Source organism: Triticum aestivum, chromosome 4A (genome assembly GCF_018294505.1).
Source record: "Triticum aestivum cultivar Chinese Spring chromosome 4A, IWGSC CS RefSeq v2.1, whole genome shotgun sequence".
Classification (NCBI taxonomy): Eukaryota; Viridiplantae; Streptophyta; class Magnoliopsida; order Poales; family Poaceae; genus Triticum; species Triticum aestivum.
Window position 1 is genome coordinate 706,699,279 of NC_057803.1, and position 5,127 is coordinate 706,704,405.

The following is a 5,127-nucleotide window of genomic DNA, read 5'->3' on the forward strand; positions in this document are numbered from 1 at the left end:
ATGACCGTCACCATAAAAATAATTCCATCTTAAAAAATATTCCTGAAAATCTGAAAAAACACCTTCTCAAAGTACAAAAACGATCATGTTTATTGAAAGAATATTTCATACACAACTACTGTTTCATAGGATGAAATAAAAATGAGGAGCTGAAATAGGTCATGATAAACATTGTTAAGGTACATAAAAATTCCATGGTCCGAAAAGAAATACTCAGTGTAACCTTATTTCTAAGGTTTTATCAGATTTAAAAAGTGTAGCATAATGGCACATGGAGCATGTTATGTTTATTTTTTCGCCCGGTGCAACGCACGGGCATTTGTACTAGTGTGTCCGTCGTCCGTCGTCCTTTTTACAGAAACGTCCCTGTAATCCTTTGTAACTGAACCCGCAGTCCCTTTGTAAGTGGATCTGAAAAAACGCTTCATTTTTACAAAAAAAACCCTGTATTTTATAGTGTTCAACCCGCGATCCTTCCCCAATTTCCCCTCTGCCCGACTAAAAAATCCCCTCTACGCCGCCCGGCGCACGACTGCCCGATTCAGCGCATCCCGCCGGAGACCGCCCGCCTCTGACGAGGGCCACACCGGTGATCTCCCCTCAGCCCGCCTGCCCCCTCTTTCATCTCCGTTCTACTCCTTCTCTCTCGGCCTCATCGAGCTCGCCTCGATCCATGGCCTCTCCTCAAACCTAGCTCCGGTCTCGGCCACGACAGGCCTCGCAGATCTCGGCCGCCATCCCCTACGCCTCCCCCCGCGTCTCCCTCACCTCGCCTGTGCAGCACCGTGGCTGCACGTCGCCAGCGCCATCTGCTGCAGCCCCGCTCTAAACCACCTGCACGCCATGGGCAGCGGCCATGGAGGACACACCTCCGCCTGCTCACTCGCCGCTGGCCAGCCAGTACCTCCACCAACATCTCATCCATCTAGATCAGGGGCCCTTTAATTTTAGCGGATTTTCTTCTTCTTTACAGCATGCTAATTAGCTAGGATATAGTCTTGATTTCAATTATTGCACAATGGCAATCTGCTTTATGTTGGCTTTATCATCTCAGGATAATCCAGATGTTTTCATATGCCTTGAGGAGTTGTCGGTGGATTATATGCAGAGGCTACCAAGTGGTAGCTCCAATGTTGCAAGAGGTCAGTAATGGGTGCTTCTTCTGGGATGGCTCACCTGAGATACCAACGCTGAAGGATCTGAATTTCAAGCTCAGCATGGCCTGCATGTTGCAGTCTGTGGGACGGCCGACTCTGGAAAATCAAGTTTGCTCTCTTGAATGGTATGGTTCCAAAGCTATTAGGAGAGGCCAAGACTTGCGGAACAATGCCATATGTCAGCCAGACTGCATGGATACAAAGCGACAAAATTCAGGACAACATACTGCTCGCTCGGCAAGGAGATGGAGAGGGAGAAGTATGGAAGGGTCCTTGAGTGGTGTTCGCTAAAGAAAGACTTGGAGATCAGAAATCATTGGAGAGTGAGTCTGCACTCTTAGTGCCTGGCAGAAGCAAAGGACTCGGATAGCCCGAGCATTGTATCAGTATGCTGACATCTATTTATTCCATGATCCGTTCAATGCAGTTGACATACAGGATCCCAATTTTCCAAGGTAAAATACAATCTCTTTTTGTTACTGAACCTTTTTCCTGCAACATTCGTATTTGTTCCGCTTGAAAAGGCTAGGACTGATCTTTTGATAATGTTATATAGAATCTTTGCTGAACTCCCTTGGTGTTGGTTGTTCTTGAACCGAAGAAACATGCGGTCTAGAATTGACATCATTCAGTTACTTGATGAAAACAAAGTTGCATGTCCTTTTAGTCTAAATGTAATATTATGCCTTCAAGCACATGATGGGGGATAAATCGCAGTTATGAATTGCACTGCACGTGCATGAAGGCGAATGATTTTTCTGGATGCCTTTGCCATCTGGTACAGTGTGTTTATCAGAGAGTAATTGGTACAAAGTTCAGATTATCAGTTTATGTTTGTCTTGACAGATAGATGGTTTCATCGCGGTCGGCAGGAGAAATATCATCAATGGTACGGAAAAAGGCAGGTAGGCTGAGGCGGGCGCCCACACCGAGCAGCCGATCCAGGAAACCAGCCCTGCGGCACCGCCTCGTGCCACTCCCCATCTCTATGTTTGTGTCAGGCCCAGCGCAAGGTATTGGTAGAGAGGAGGCCGGAAAGAGAAGCTGCATGGTAGGAGGCTTTTGATCCGAAGGCAAGTTGGATGATCTGCTGACAAAGACACACCTCAATTCTGAATTTCTACTTGAAACAATTGATCAGATCACAAATGTACCTTGGTTATGTCTCTCACTGTGTGCTGAACAATGTTTTGCCTATTTTCATCTTGGTTGCTGACATTGTTGGTGTTATCTGTCAGAGAAAGTTGTTGAAGTGAAAGATGAAGATGAACCTGTAGAAGAGCTGAAAAAAGGACGTGGTAGAAAGAAGGAAGCGAAGCCTAAACAGTATAATGATGTGAGTTCAGATTTCTTATGTTTTCTTCCCTGCTTCATCAATATGATAGCATGGTTGTCTTCCAGATTATGCGAATGTCTTTGGTTGTCATATACTGTGGATGCATTGTAGTTTGATGTGTAGTCTGTATTAACTGCTCAAGAGACTTTCCTTGAATAATTATACATAGACTGTTCGATCTCTTATTGTTTAAAGAAAATTCTAATTAACTGGTCAACCCGTGACAGTACTGCCTCGCCCAGCCGTGCATCCAAGATGCGACGCTTGCTGGAAAGCTGGTCAAGTAGGCCCTCGACTGCGAGTTTTAGCTGATTGATCCTTCACATCAGCCTAACTGCTACAATAAATGGACTTACAACAATGATTCCTTCTATATTGAATTTTTATATTCGACCTCACCATTGCTTAGTTTCCTTTCCTGATGTCAAGACACAAAGAATTTGAGATCCAATTTATCTTTTTTAGTTTTTACACTAGAGTGCTTCATTTATATGTATTACTGTAGACACATGGGAATCCTCAAGGTGGCGGGCTTGTTCAGTTAAATGTATGTTTTATCTAGATTGTAATTTCAGCATCGTTGTTCTTTCCTGGATTGCACTACTTTTCAGGTTTTAGTGTCTGGATCTTCAATACAAAACAGAGTCGACGGTATATGTCAATTCTATATTGGTTCTAGGCAAGTAGGTTGACATGTTCATCTGTTATCATGAGTGTCGTGTTTACACTTGCAGTTCAGATATTACGCTTAAGCTAAAGGTCTGATTGTACTGTCTAGAGGTGGAATGGCTAAGCTCTCTTTATGGTCCTTTTTGCTGAATATCTTGCAAATGGCACACTAAAGTGCAGGAAATTATTAGGTGTGTGGGTATCAATCCAGTATGTTCTTATGTCTATGGATCCGGGAAATGTTGACGCTTTATTGGCTTTGGTCAACAAAATTTTAGGTGTACATGCTGTAAGGGCATATTCTTCCCTCAGGTGTTTTGGTGATTGATAACAATGCTTTTGCGGACTAATCGTGTGCCTTGAGTTTCTCAGGTTATTCATATCTAGGCATGAGACGATTCGGTGCCCCTCGGAGATTATTGAAGTCGGCGTCGTTCTACGTTTCTCTTTGGTGGATTTGAGTCGTAGGAGAGCCGTACTATTAAGAGGGGGTCCGCGTCGGAAAGGTTTGGGTGGAATCAACACGTACATTTGTTCCTCCTTTCCATGCACTTTGGAGCCTTCCTTCGTTATCTTGGTTGTACAGAAATTTGACGACTACTGCTGTGCTTGCGGTAGTACCGCAAGCACACGTGGTAGTACCGCTGGGTGTCACGGTAGTACCGCCCTTATGGAGTGGTAGTACCGCGGCTCCCTGGCCTTGTGCCGCTCCGGTGCGGTAGTAGGGGCGGATGTAATTTTTTTCATCCGCGCCCTCCACGGTAGTACCGCTCGTCCAGCGCGGTAATACCGCGGAGGCCCACGGTAGTACCGCTCCCTAGGAGTCGTAGTACCGTGGTCCTCCTACCTAGTACCGCAGTGTCGCGGTAGTAGGCGCGGATGTAATTTTTTACATTCGCGCCAGCACGGTAGTACCGCGCCTCGCGGGTGGTAGTACCGCGTCGGATTTTTGCACCTCGTTTGGTTCAGCGGAAGTAGGCACGGATGTAATTTATTTCATCCGCGCCCTTCCCAGGCCGAGACTTTCCTGCCGTGCGGTAGTACCGCAGGTGGGTGCGGTAGTACCGCGCAAGCGGTAGTACTGCCCCCTTATCAGGCTAGTTCCGGCCTGTGTCGCTGTCGCGGTAATACTGTGGCCAGCCACGGTAGTACCGCGCCCCTGGAGCAGTAGTACCGTGTATCGCGGGCTGAACATGTGGATAACGGTTGGAATTTGTCCACGACTATAAAAGGGGCGTCTTCTACCTCTAGTTGACTACCTCTTCCATCTCTAAGCTCCATTGTTGCTTCAAGCTCCTTTTTCACTCGATCTCTCTCCCTAGCCAATCAAACTCGTTGATTTGCTCGGGATTGGATGACAAGTGCCCGATCTACACTTTCATCACAGGATATTTGATTCCCCCCACTTATCCCTTGTGAATCTTGTTACTCTTGGGTGTTGAGCACCCTAGACGGTTGAGGTCACCTCAAAGCCATACTCCATTGTGGTGAAGCTTTGCAGGTTTATTGGGAGCCTCCAAGTGTTGTGGAGATAGCCCCAATTTTGTTTGTAAAGGTCCGGTTGCCGCCTTCAAGGGCTTCAATAGTGGAATCACGGCATCTCACATTGTGTAAGGATGTGAGGAGATTACGGTGACCCTAGTGGCTTCTTGGGGAGCATTGTGCCTCCACACCGCTCTAACGGAGACGTACTTCCCCTTAAAAGGAAGGAACTTTGATAACACATCCTCGTCTCCATCGGCTCCACTCTTGGTTATCTTATCCCTTTACTTTTGCAAGCTTACTTGTGCTATATCCATTGCTTGCTTGTGTGCTTATTGTCGTTGCATCATATAGGTTGTCCACGTAGTTGCACATCTAGACAACCTATTTCATTGCAAGTTTTAAATTGTTAAAGAAAAGTCAAAAAATTGTTAGTTGCCTATTCACCCCCCCTCTAGTCAACCATATCGATCCTTTCAATTG

General features: G+C 46.1%; 1 long non-coding RNA gene across 1 annotated transcript; it reads left to right on the top strand.

The window, feature by feature from the left end:
* The first annotated feature begins 472 nt into the window (after positions 1-472).
* LOC123088259 (uncharacterized) lies at positions 473-3,084 on the top strand. Its single transcript, XR_006441802.1, has 3 exons — positions 473-1,612; positions 2,004-2,493; positions 2,721-3,084. It is a non-coding gene; the product is annotated as an uncharacterized lncRNA (long non-coding RNA).
* The last annotated feature ends 2,043 nt before the right edge of the window (positions 3,085-5,127 follow it).